The sequence below is a fragment of the Macaca thibetana genome, chromosome 10 (assembly GCF_024542745.1).
Source record: "Macaca thibetana thibetana isolate TM-01 chromosome 10, ASM2454274v1, whole genome shotgun sequence".
Classification (NCBI taxonomy): domain Eukaryota; kingdom Metazoa; phylum Chordata; class Mammalia; order Primates; family Cercopithecidae; genus Macaca; species Macaca thibetana.
The window spans coordinates 68474693-68488844 of record NC_065587.1 but is presented as its reverse complement, the minus strand read 5'-3'; the positions used below and the strand labels follow the sequence as shown (position 1 = coordinate 68488844).

Here is a 14152-nt window from a genome sequence, read left to right as displayed (position 1 = left end):
TTAGCCAGGCATTAGTCCCAGCTATTCCGGAGGCTGAGTCAGGAGGACTGCTTGAGCCCAGGAGTTCAAGACTGCTGTGATTCATGATCATGCTACTACACTCCAGCCTGGGTGACAGACTGAGACTCCATCACTAAAACAAAAATAAATAAATAAAAAGGAAAGTATCCAAAATACCTAGCACATAGTAGGTCCAGTTTCCTCTCATGTATATACAACTTTACCCACACATTTTCTGCTTGAGCTTGATTAGGTATACTAAGAGACAAACACAGAAGTCAGCCAAAGATGTTTTAATAAAGCTCAGGAATCTACTGACATCAGAGTCAGGGCAAGTTTATCTTCATTTTTGTGGCCTCAGACTTTAAAGCACTAATTCTTTGTACGCTGTGGTAAATGTGGTTGGTCCTTGGGCTTCAAACAGCACAATTTACCACTCATGCAGAAAACATAGACCTTTTCGTTCTTCAGGCATTCGTCACGGCAGGAGCCACGAAAATTCCAACATTTTTCAATGCTGCCTACTGCAAAAAGAAAAAAGAAAGGACCTGATATCAGTTATGAGCAGAAATGGGTCCTGGATTGAAAAGACTAACAGAGGGCCAGACAGAAGAAGGGGGCTGTAGAAGAAGGAGGCATTCCCTCTAGATATCTAGGGTGGTGTTATAGTCTATCACCATATTGAAACTCAGGAAATATCCAGTGAAACCCATGAGCCCTTTCTAAAGAATCTACTAGAAAAAGAGCTGTAGACAAGCAAATGAGAGGAACATTGATACAGAACTAAATATTAAATATAAAGATACTTGTAGAACCAAAATGAGGATTTTAAAAGAGGGAGTGAAGTACGTAATGGCTATATGTTCTGACAATATAAATACAGTACAACATAAAAATAAGAGAATAATGGTGACAGCATATGCAGACATCTTAACTAGTTTGGGTAATCATGACATTATGGTAGGATTGATATTAATTTACCACGACTATTGTATATGTAACGAGAGATCAATCAAATGAGTAATCATGGGATATTCTAATTCTATCATCCTCTGTGACCTTGAGAACCAGAATTCTCAGTATAGAAAAGAAAATACTGATGTATATAAAAGTTGATTCTGAATTTGAGTTCTGAATTTGAATTGAAAATGCCAATATGAACTCACAAGTATTTTATATTTAAATAGATAAAATAAATAGATGATTGACAGATGGATAAATAGACTGAAATTTTTCCAGCTCTGGTCACTAAGAAAGTTTAGAAACAATGACTAACTAGTAGAAATTAGTATCCCTAGTACCCATGTTGTAATCTTAAAATACTATCTCCCCGTAAACTTTTTTTTAAAAAACAGGACTTCTTGGAGATATGGTGGATTCCAGTTATTGGGCAGTAAATTACAAGATGATCTTGAAACATTCTGTAGTACCAGATACCAAGAAAGCCATCAAAGACTGATAGGGATATATCTAAAAGACTAATGAGCCAAATTAAAGAGACTCTTATTGGCCAAGATTAGGACAATTTGTACTTCTATAGCGATAATAATTGTAATAGATTGAACTCATTGCTTAGAATCATCAGTTCAAAATAAATAATATTTAAGAAAACCTAATGGCTCAACCTCAGAGGCTGATAGAAAACTAATTCATTATCTCTCAAACTGATTAAGCAAAGATAAACTCAAGCATTTATCCTGCCTTCCTCTCTGAACTCTCTAAACCCCGAGGTAACCAAATAGATGAGGGAAAATGCCTCTTTGATAAGGAATTCAGCTTATAAATGAAGGTTCTTCCCAACATATCTGTATGGTTCACCCCTCACTTCCTTCGAGTCTTCATTTGAATGTCACCTTCTCAGTGAGGCATTTCCTTAATACCCCTTTTTAAGCTCCAAACTCACATCCCCTGATACTTGCTATCCCCTGCTTACCCTGCTCATTCCCTCCTCCAATAGAATCATAAGCTCCAAGAAGTTGGAGATTTTGTTTGTTTGTTTGGTTGGTTGGTTGGTTGGTTGGTTGGTTGGTTGGTTGGTTGATTCATTGCTCTATCTCCAGCACCTGTGCCTGGCACACGGAATCCACTCAACAATATTTACTGAACGAACGAGTTATTTAACTAAGCAATGACATGTCCACTATCCCCTAAATCCAGCTGCCATCCTGAGAAGAAGAAGGGGGCAGGATGAAAGCAGAAATGCTGAAAGACTGAACATTTTAAAGCAGAATGAGCTAATCTGAGAGGCTCTTTTAAATCAAAAAAGATGAATACAATTGTCTTCTGAAGTTGCGTACATCCCTGTGCCCTAACTCTCACTTTTCCTACCAGCAGGATGGGAAACATTCAAACGAATTACAGAAAATTTTAAAAGCTACGTTTGTTTTACATCAAAATTTCAGGGTCTCCAATGTTGATCCCTCGACCTAATTTATTATTTTAAATTGAGAAAGGAATAAACTGAAACTCATAGGCACCAAGTAGATTGCTGGGGGCATTACAGAACTTGAAAATGGTGAGTCATGTTCTAAACCAGGATCTGGAGACTCTTTCCTCTTCCTCCAGACAATTAATATTTCACATTACTCCCTGTCAGCCCATCCTCCCAGGCCCTGGTGTACCCTGACCAAGACTCACTGTCTACTCCCAGACCCTCCCCTGAAGAGGTCTAGGTTACCTGGAGTGACTTGGAAGAAGAGCAGCAGCACAGCCAAAGTTACCAAAAAAGGCTTCATGACTTCAAGTAGCCCACAGAGTAGTCTCAGCTCTGGTGAAGTGGCAAGAAATGGAGGCGAGCTCAGGACTCTCTGCTGCCTCTAATCAGTTGGGAATTGTGTCACTCACACGTGCCATTAGCTGCCCACGGGTACAGTTCGCTCTAGGACAGCCTGTCTTTTTCATGCTCAGCCACCATCCCAACACCCCCGCACCCAGTGTGGCCCCCACACCCCGAGCTCACACACCTCCCTTTGTCCACCATCATCTTTTAGGGACCAGCAAGAATAAATCATACAACCCAGAAGGATACTTTTTAAAATATATGTCAGCCCTTGTTATAACTCAGGTTAAAAATCCTCCAAGACTCCACATCACAACTAGGAAAAAAAAAAAATCCACAGTCTTTACTATGCCCTACAAAGCCCCATATTCTCTGGTTTAGAAATCCACCATTATCATGGTTCTAATGTAAATTAAGCAAGCTCCTTTTTTCAAATGCAATTCCCAGTTTGAGAGCTGAGGAGTAAAGAAGAAAGGACGATCATTCGTATCTTAGGAGAATGTGTCTATTGGATTATTTCCTATCTAAGAGAGGAAGCCCCAGTGCCTAAAATCCTCAGTTTCAGGAAGCATTTTGGCATGGAGGGTGAGAGAAGACAAGCTGAAATATTCAGCTCCTTGTCCTGGCTGTGCCAGTTAGTGGCTGTGTGACATGTTCCACTTTTATATATAATTATGTACTTACATATAAAAGTGGGCCACTGCAAAGCTTATTAGAAACTCAATGAATGATTTTGTTCTGTTTGGTTTTGGTATCTAATTTTCATAATAGATACTTTAGTGGCAATATTTGTGGTTCCTTTGTTTGTTTGTTTTGTTTTGCTTTGCTTTTTGAGACAGTCTCGCTGTCACCCAGGCTGGAGTACAGTGGTGCAATCTTGGCTCACTGCAACCTCCATCTCCCGGGTTTAAGTGATTCTCCTGCCTCAGCCTCTTGAGTAGCTGAAATTATAGTTGTCCGCCATTACGCCCGGCTAATTTTTGTATTTTTAGTAGAGACAGAGTTTTGCCATTGTGGCCAGGCTGGTCTCAAACTCCTTGCCTCAAGTAATCTGCTGGCCTCGGCCTCCCAAAATGCTGGAATTACAGGCATAAGCCACTGCACCTGGCGGATATTTGTTAATTTTTAAGAATGAGAGATTAAAATGCTGATTAAGCACATGAATGGGGCTTACCAATTGTGACATTGACAGTAAGGTGATTTGACTGGGTCATTTAGTGGAGAAATGCCGGTGTCAGTTTTTTTAGGCTCTTTTCTACTTCTCTACTAATCTGCTGGGAATTCTGAGAGTTAAGTGGAGAATGAAGCCTGGGGGCTAAATAGTTTCTCAGCAACCAATATACATGCTTCAGCTAATCCTCCCATTTTCTGCTTACTAAATTTATCTTCAGTTATGCTTGGAATCCCCAGGTTCAGAGGGCCTCTGTTTCACCCTTGCTATAGAAGGGGTTGAAGTCTTTTTTTCAGGATTGGGGTAGTATAGTATTATAAGTACAGAGTGATGGCTGGCTGCATGAAAAGGAGAAGGAATAGAGTATCTAAGGATTTGATTCTTAAATACTATTTCAACCAAACCTCCTTATTTTAACTCCTCCACATTTCCCCCTATTTCTAGATGTTTATGGTGCCACTAGAGTCTGAGCTTTTATTTATTTTGTGGTTTAAATTGGGTTGGTCCTTTGTTTTCCCCACTTCCAGCTTTAATTCAGTTTTCTTTAGACTGCTTACTCATTTCCAGCTCATCCAGCTGCCTTCTAGCTTCTAAATTGTTGTGTCCTCTATTACCTCCTCCTATTTATTGGTTTATGATTTTTTTAAAAATGTTGCTATAGTTGCTGTCACTTAAGTGAGGTTTGGGGAGTGAATAACTAAAAATATTTGTATTCAATCCACTGTTTTTACCCAAAAGTCAATGATGTGCTTTTATAAATTGTATTTTATTTTAATTTCTGATGTTTAAAAATGCTATTGGCCAGGCGCGGTGGCTCACGCCTGTAATCCCAGCACTTTGGTAGGCCGAGGCGGGTGGATCACCAGGTCAGGAGATCCAGACCATCCTGGCTAACACGACGAAACCCCGTCTCTACTAAAAATACAAAAAAAAAAAAAAAATAGCCAGGCGTGGTGGCGGGCACCTGTAGTCCCAGCTACTCAGGAGGCTGAGGCAGGAGAATGGCATGAACCCAGGAGGCGGAGCTTGCAGTGAACCGAGATCAGGCCACTGCACTCCAGCCTGGGAGACAGAGCGAGACTCCATCTCAAATAAATAAATAAATAAATAAATAAATAAAGCTATTAACGACTGAATGCAGTGGCTCATACCTGTAATCCCAGCACTTTGGGAGGCCGAGGCAAGTGGATCACCTGAGGTCAGGAGTTTGAGACCATCCTGGCCAACGTGGTGAAACCTCGTCTCTACTAAAAATACAAAAATTAGCCGGGCATGGTGGTGGTGGGCACCTGTAATCCCAGCTATTCAGGAGGCTGAGGCAGGAGAATCACTTGAACCTGGGAGGCAGAGGTTGCAGTGAGCTGAGATCACACCACTGCACTCCAGCCTAGGCGACAGAGTGGAACTCTGTCTCAAGAAAAATTAAATTAAACTAAATTAAAATTTAAAATGCTATTAACATTGTTTTTTATTTTTAACCAGAAAAGTGTTAATTTGGCAAATTATATTAACTGATTTTCTAATTTGAAATCCAACTTGCATTCCTAGGATAAACCCAACTTAGTCACAAAGTATTGACATTTTACATATTTCTGGACTTGCTGTGCCAGTGTTCCATCTAAGATTTCCACATCTATGTTTCTAAGAGAGATTGGCTTTCCTAATTCTGTACGCTCCAGGTTTTAGTCAAGTTATGCTGGCCTCATAACATGAGTGGGGAAATACTCCTTTTCTTTTTTTTTTTTTTAAAGCATTATTTATACAAATGTACGTTAATATTTTAAACAGAACAAAATAAGAGGCAGAAAATATTTGCATATAACAAATCCTAGCTTATAAATGTAGTTTTTTAGTGGCGATGTCTCTAATCATCATCATTCGGGGAATTTTTTTTTTTTTCTTCACTATGTCTTGAGCACTGATATTGGAGAAGAGCATATCTGGCAAAAAGTGTATACCAGTGTCTCAAACCACTGGAAGGACCGGGAGGGCAAATATGATTTTTCTTAGGGGAAATACTCCTTTTCATCTTCTCTGGGAAAATTTGTGTGAACTGAAATTTTTGTTATTATTATTTATTATTTGTCCCAGGAATGTTTGGTAGAACTTGTGGGTAAGCTATCTGGGACTGGGACTTTCACTCTTGACCAAGATGGAGTGACAGGGACTATATTGATCTTTCCACCTGAAACAACTAAACAATCAGGCAGAAAATATAAATTGATACTTTCTAAAACATTAGACATTGAGGAATGGAGGACAGTGTTTCTTGAGATATGATAAATAAACAATGCGAGCCCTGTGATTGCCCCACCTTATTGCCTTGAGAGAAACTTCAGACCATAAAACAGGAAGACAGGAGGCAGAAAAAGTAACGTTTTTGTGTTTCTTTTTTTCTCCTTTCTTAATCTCATATTTGAAATTTTTTTCTCATTCCACTTTTCCCTTCTGCTATTTTAAAAGTTATGCCTTCTATTTATATATCTAATGGTGTGTTTTTCAAATCTTTTTGACCGTGACACAATATATTTTACATGGTGATCAAGATATGTATGATGATATATATAATGACATAGAAATCATAATATATATTAGATATACATATATTGAATTATTATTATTGAATTCAATTATCGATTGATTGAATCAAAACTTCTATGGACAGTAGTTGCTTTTACTGAAAGCAATATCCTCTTGTCTATTTTACCCTACTCTATCCTGTTTATCACTTTCTAAAATGATTTCATAACTGCCATGAAAAGACTCTAAGAGTCTTTCCCCTTATCCCTGCCTCCTGTTACTTACACATTTGAGATCTCCTTCCCTTGAGTGTAGGTAGGACCTGTGACTTGCTGTTAACCAACAGAATACAGCTGGTAAAGAGGATGGAATGTAATATCTGTGATTACATTGCGTAAGATTATAATCTATCTTGCTAGAAGTCCCTCTCCCTTGCTGACATTGATGAAGCAAGTGACCATGTTAGGGAGGCACACATGACAAGAAACAGAGGACACTCCCAGCCAATATCTGGCAAGAAACTGAGACCCTGGGTCTTACAACCTATAATGACTTGCAGGCTGCCAACAACCACATGAGCATAGAAACATATCCTTCCCCAGTTGAGTCTCAGATGAGATTGCAGCCCTCAACAACACCTTGACTGCAGTCTTGTGAGACCCTAAAATAGAAGACTTGGCTAACTGGGTGACTTCTGACCCACAGAAACTGTGAAATAATAAATATATGTTATTTTAAGTGGCTACACTTATGAAAATTTGGAATAATACATAGATTCTTTAATTGGTTGTCACTCCCCATTTGTTTAAAAAAAAAAAAAAAGCTCTCTTTATGGGTATGTTAAATACTTTAGCACACATAATTAACTTGCCATTGTTTACAGTTAATGACTTGAAATGGGCTGAGTAATATGTCTGAGTAAGTTTCTAATGTACCTAACCTCCCACAGATAACAACTATAAACTCTCAATAAAATACAAAACAAATTACTTGAAGGAACTGTTCACAGAACAAAAGCAGACAGATTCAAAAAGGGAGCTGACACTTGAAAGGAGGTAGCATGGGGTAAGTCTGCCACTTTTTTCAGCTTTTAGTCTCAGAGCAGGCCACAGTTGGCACCATATAAGACAGCTAAAACTCACAGAAAACCTTCAGTCTTTATGGCCTAAAAAACAGAGGACAGAGTTTGAAACCACCACAGACATTGCAAAGTAAGGGGGGAATCCCAAAAAGAGTCAGAGAAAGGGAACCACAATTTCTGTGTATAAACTTTGACCAAATCTCTGGCTGACCCCTGAATCTCATAAACACAGAGCAGACCTCATGCAGTCCAGCTAAGAATAAAAGACCCGAACTAAGGTTTGAGCTGCTACCCAAGAGACAGAGTTTGCAGTTGCAGTCCAACCAAATTAACTGAATGCCAAAAATGTCAGCATTCTTTGAGGAAATATGAGAGAATTCAAAGTTTCCATAACATGGCTTTCATAATATCTAAGTTATAATCCAAAATTACTCAGTATACAAAGAAAGAGAAAAAGGTGACCCATTCTCAAGAGAAAAACAACCAAGATCAACCTCAAGATGACTCAAAGGTTAGAATTAGCAGACCAGGATTTTAAAATAGCTATTATAACCTTGCTGTTTGACATAAATAAAAACGTGTTCACAGTGAATCTCAGCAGAGAAACAAACTATTTTAAAAACAGGCCAGAGCAGTGGTTCATGCCTGTGATCCCAGCACTTTGGGAGGCTGAGGTCAAGAATTCGAGACCAGCCTCCCAACATAGCGAAACCGCATCTCTACTAAAAATACAAAAATTAGCTGGGCATGGTGGCTTACTCCTATAATCCCAGCTGCTCAGGAGGCTGAGGCAGGAGAATCACTTGAACCTAGGAGGCGGAGGTTGCAGAGAGCCCAGATGGTGCCACTGCACTCCAGCCTGGGCAACAAGAGTGAAACTCCATCGAGAGAGAGAGAAGAAAGAAAAGAAAAGAAGAGAAGAGAAGAGAAGAGAAGAGAAGAGAAGAGAAAAGAAAAGAAAAGAAAAGAAAAGAAAAGAAAAGAAAAGAAAAGAAAAGAAAACTTTGTAGCCTGAGTTGAAAATGGTTCTTTTCAAGGTCTCTGTGTTTTTTCTACCAGGCACATCAAGTAATTTAAATTAAGTCCTTAACTAAGGATTTGGGGCCGAGTGCAGTGGCTCACACCTGTAATCCCAGCACCTTGGGAGGCTGAGGCGAGTGGATCACTTGAGATCAGGAGTTTGAGACCAGCCTGGCAAACATGATGAAATCCCATCTCTACTAAAAATACAAAAATTAGCCGGGTGTGGTGGCGCATGCCTTTAGTCCCAGCTACTCAGGAGACTGAGGCAGGAGAATCACTTGAACCTGGGAGGTGGAGGTCACAGTGAGCCAAGGCCTCACCATTGCACACCAGCCTGGGTGACAGAGTAAGATTCCGTCACAAAAAAAAGAAAAAAGAAAAAAAAAAAAAAAAAAAAAGGAGTGCCGTTCCAGCTGAGCTGCTGCCACAAGGAAGGTATCTGTGGCCATAAAGGAAGAAAAGGAGCATAGGCCTAAGGAGAAGTGAGTAACCCTGCTAACCATTAACCCCCTGTACCACACCCCCCAAGACCATAGGCAGTGGAGGTGGGACTTCAGGGGACAGTTCCAAGGGAACTGGATAAGCAGGATCACAACAAGGAGAACAAAGAGGCACTGAGCAAGGTGGTAATTCGAAGATCACCTCCCACTTTGACCAAGGAGCAGCTTCAGGAATGCTGCGGGAAGTCAGGGACCCTGAATGGAGGGACCGGCTGAAGCCGCAGCAAAAAAACATAAATTGTGAAGATTTCATGGACATTTATTAATTAATACTTTTATAATTTCTTAGTAATTAATACTTTTATAATTTCTTACGCCAGTCTTTACTGCAATCTCTGAACATAAATTGTGAAGATTTCATGGACATTTATCAATTCCCCAATCAATACTCCTGTGATTTCCTATGCCTGTCTTTAATCTCTTAATCCCGTCGTCTTCATAAGCTGAGGATGAAGGTCGCTTTAGGACCCTGTCATGATTGTGTTAACTGCACAAGTTGTTTGTAGAGCATGTGTATTTGAACAATATGAAACCTGGGCACCTTAAGAACAGGATAACAGCGATTTTCAGGGAACAAGGGAGATAACTTTAAAGTGTGACTGCCTGTGGGCCAGGCAGAACAGAGCCATATTTCTCTTATTAACAAAAACAGGTAAGATAAATATCCCTGAATTCTTTCCCCAGTAAGGAATATTAATAATTAACAGCCCTGGGAAAAGAATGCATTCCCAGAGGAGGCCTCTGAGTGGCCGCTCTGGGGGTGTCTGCCTTATGCAGATGTAAATAGGGATGAAACACGCCCTAGTCTCCTGCAGCAACCCCAGGCTTGCTAGGATTAGGAAATTCCAGCCTGGCAAATTCCAGTCAGACTGGTTCTCTGCTCTTGAACTTTGTTTATCAATGACAATGTGTGCACAGCTGGACGTGGAAGTTCATTAGTGATTCTAGTTTCGCCCTGACCTTGTGATCTCACCATGACCTCCTGCCTTGTGATCTTTTGCTGCCCTTGAAGCATGTGATCTCTGTGACCCACACCCTATTCGTACACTCCCTCCCTTTTGAAAATTGCTAATAAAAACTTGCTGGTTTTACAGCTCAGGGGGCATCACGGAACCTGCCAACATGTGATGTCTCCCTCGGACACCCAGCTTTAAAATTTCTCTCTTTTGTACTCTTCTCATACCAGCCAACACTTGGGAAAATAGAAAAGAACCCATGTGAAATATCAGGGGTCGAATTTCCCCCAATACAGGAACATCTTCAACCTGTGCCTGAGCATGATTATTTTGAGTTTTTTTCGAACGATACTAGCTCATATCCTATGCCAGAGCATACATCAACTTTAAAAACCAAGAGGACATTATTTTGTTCAGGGATTGCTTTGATGGTTATGTATTCCTTGACAATAAAGATCAGGAATATCCTGCTATCGTAGAATTTGCACCTTTTCAAAAACCTACAAAAAAGAAGACTAAGAAAAGAGATACCAAAGTTGGGACTATTGATGATGATCCAGAATATAGAAAGTTTTTGAAAGTTGTGCCGCAGATAATGAGAAAATAACATCTACTCCAGAGACACTGCTAGAGGAAATAGAAGCAAAACATAGAGAATTAATAGCTAAAAAGACAACCCCACTTCTGAGCTTCCTGAAAAACAAGCAGAGAATGAGAGAAGAAAAGAGAAAAGAAGAAGGCAAGAAATAGAAAGAAAAAGACAACGAGAAGAGAGGAGGAAATGGAAAGAAGAGAAATGAAAAAGAAAAGATATAGAAAAGCTAAAGAAGATAGACAGAATTTAAGAAAGGGACAAGTTAAAAGATGAACCAAAGATTAAGCTACTCAAGAAGCCAGAAAAAGGAGGTGGAAAAGAATTGGACAAAAGAGACAAAGCCAAGAAACTGGACAAAGAGAATCTGAATGATGAAAGAACCAGAGGGCAAAGTTGTACATTGCCCAAGCGTTCTGATAGCGAATTTAAAGATGAAATGCCAGGGCTGGGCGAGGTGGCTCCTGCCTGTAATCCCAGAACTTTGGGAGGCCAGTGTGGTCGGATCACTTAAGGTCAGAAGTTCGAGACCAGCCTGGCCAACATGGTAAAACCCTGTCTCTACTAAAAATACAAAAATTAGCCAGGCATGGTGGCGGGCACCTGTAATCCCAGCTACTTGGGAGGCTGAGGCAAGAAAATTACTTGAACCCAGGAGGCAGAGGTTGCAGAGTGAGCCGAGATTGCACCACTGCACCACAGAGCAAGACTCTGTCACAAATAAATAAATAGATAGATAAGAAAAGCCAAAAAGACCTGAAGATGAGAGCAGCAGAGACTACAGGGAGGGGGGGACGGGATTATGAATGAGATCAGGGCGCATACTTTGAGAGAGAGAGGCTGAAGCGGTAAGAGGAAGAGTGCCGTAGGCAGAAGGAGCGCTATGAGAAAGAGAAGACTTTTAAGAGAAAAGAAGAAATGAAAAAAGAGAAAGAAGTACTTCGGGATAAAGGAAAGAAGGCTGAAAGTGCAGAATCAATAGGCAGTTCAGAAAAAAACTGAAAAGAAAGAAGTGGTCAAGAGAGATTGCATAAGAAACAAGGTTCCAGCGATGTAGCTTTACCAACCAGGAGCTCGAAGCTGAAATCAACTCTCTGCCCTGACGACAGCACCGAGTCTGGAAATTCAGCAATAGAAAAAAAGCAGGAAGGTGATATTAGCCATAGAAAAGAAGGAGGAGAGGAGTGATAAGTCCAGATGGCCTTAGGTGTCCTGACTGTCTAGGCAGCCAAAGAGCGCATGTTAAGCAATCGGGAAGTTCCTTCAGGGCAAAGGAATAGAGAGAAAGGGGATCGCTGTACTGGTGGGGTACACTGCAGAGGAGTAACTTTTATATCAAAGCAGGAACCTGATTGGAGGTTCAGAATTGAAAGTATAATTTCATTGTTTTTGCAGTTTCTACAAATTAACTTTAAAGTGTCAGAAAAAGGTGATGGCGAGGACATGCATTGCAATTTGCAGAGGAAAATGTCAAGTGAGGACTCCGTTATGTATCACATGAGAGGAAAATAAGAGCTGGTTCTAAAATCAAAAGCCGTTGTTCATCCTGAATTGAATTTTCTTAATTTGGGTGGAACAGAGTCGTTTTGAAGTCTTATTCTGATCTAGTTCTATTGCATTGTTGATGATAACTGTTGGCTTTATGTAGTGTAGAAGCAACAAGCATGTCCTTTTAGTACAAGTACAGTGAAGGGTAGAACAAACTTTCATTGATGCAAAAATTTAAATAGTCATGTTACTTCTGTATCCAGTGTCCTAAAGTTTTAAGATTAGTTCTAGTTTTGTGTTTGCTTACATGAGCTTAGCATAAAGAATATTTTAACCATCTCATTTTGTCTTCAGCATTTTTTCTATTAAGAGGTAAAATGCAGGCCTTGTCAGCATTTTTTCTATTAAGAGGTAAAATGTAGGCCTTGTTTGACTCCTGACAATCCAGTGCATGTTTGATCTTAGATCTCGTGATCTGAGTGCATCTCTTCTCCAGGAAGGAAAGTGCACCAATGTCTGTTCCTGTTAAATAGCAACTTTTAGGGCTGGGCACGGTGGCTCACGCCTGTAATCCCAGCACTTTGTGAGGCCTAGGCGGGAGGATCACCTGAAGTCGGAGTTCGAGACCAGCCTGACCAATATGAAGAAAACCTGTCTCTATTTTTAGTAGCTGGGTAAAATTAAAATTAGCTGGGTATGGTGGCACATGCCTGTAATCCTAGCTACTCAGGAGGCTGAGGCAGGAGAATCACTTGAACCTGGGAGGCAGAGGTTGCGGTGAGCCGAGATGGTGCCATTGCCCTCCAGCCTGGGCAACAAGAGCAAAACTCCATCTAAAATAAATAAATAAATAAATAAATAGCAACTTGTAGTTTTAGCTTGTTTTGTTTTGATGTCAATAAATAGTAACAGCATTCAAAAATAAATAAATAAATAAAAGGGCAGGTGCGGTGACTCACACCTATAATCCTAGCACTTTGGGAGGCCAAAGCAGGCAGATCACCTGAGGTCAGAAGTTCAACACCAGCCTGGCCAACATGGCAAAACCCCGTCTCTACAAAAAAAATACACAAATTAGCCAGGCATGGTGGCGCATGCCTATGATCACAGCTACTCAGAAGGCTGAGGCAGGAGAATCGCTTGAACCCAGGAGGCAGAGGTTTCAGTGAGCCGAGATGGCACCACTGCACTCCAGACTGGGCGACAGAGCGACACTCCGTCTCAAAAAAAAAAGGTTTGGGCATCATCTAGGTAGTGTGAATTTTGTCCGCAAGCCCATGTGAGGGTTTAATTATATTTACAAGTACTTTCCTCATCTCCATTCAGTGTTGAGACTCAAGATAGGCCATTTTCTCTATGATTCTCTCAGTGGGGCATGTATCCTTATTTCTAATTCACCTTCACACTGATGTCATAGCCCTTTGAAGTCAAAGATTTACACAGAGGGGACTCCACTAAAGATTCCTCAATTTAGCTTTCTTTTCTACTAGTTGCATCACTTAATATTATAAAAACCAAGTAGAGCATGGGTTAAGTTGCTATAATTTAAAAAAAAATCAAAATACAATGAGAAGAGAAGTCTCACTCTGTCGCCCAGTCTGGAGTGCAGTGGAGTGATCTCGGCTCACTACAGCCTCCCCAGGTTCAAGCGATTCTCCTGCGTCAGCCTCCCGAGTAGCTGGGATTAGGCATGCACCACCACGCCTGGCTAATTTTTGTATTTTTAGTAGAGACGGGGTTTCACCATGTTGGCCAGGCTGGTCTCGAACTCCTGACCTCAAGTGATCCGCCCACCTTGGCCTCCCAAACTGCTGGGATTACAGGCATGAGCCACCGTGCCCCACCAAGAATGAGTTTTCAAAACCCGAGTTCAGAAGAGGGATTCTGAGAGGTTGGTTCTTAGATCTCTGAGGAAGGGGAAGGATGGCCCTAGGGCAGGTCCACCGCATGTTAGAACCCAGCAGGGGGCTGTGACAGACAGGCTGGTGCTGGGAACTTCATCTCCCTCTTCCCGGACCGTCTGGAGCCGGTGTTTGTGGCGC

At 40.8% G+C, this 14152-nt stretch overlaps 3 protein-coding genes and 1 pseudogene across 7 annotated transcripts in view; all 4 read left to right on the top strand.

The window, feature by feature from the left end:
- LOC126964308 (cytochrome c oxidase subunit 4 isoform 2, mitochondrial) overlaps positions 1-14152 on the top strand; it is a 393425-nt gene that overhangs the window by 185443 nt on the left and 193830 nt on the right. The gene's annotated exons all lie outside the window — the stretch shown is intronic.
- HM13 (histocompatibility minor 13) overlaps positions 1-14152 on the top strand; it is a 182831-nt gene that overhangs the window by 46282 nt on the left and 122397 nt on the right. The gene's annotated exons all lie outside the window — the stretch shown is intronic.
- Positions 1-14152, top strand: part of REM1 (RRAD and GEM like GTPase 1) — a 753594-nt gene that overhangs the window by 676438 nt on the left and 63004 nt on the right. The gene's annotated exons all lie outside the window — the stretch shown is intronic.
- LOC126964112 (regulator of nonsense transcripts 3B-like) lies at positions 7531-10781 on the top strand (annotated as a pseudogene).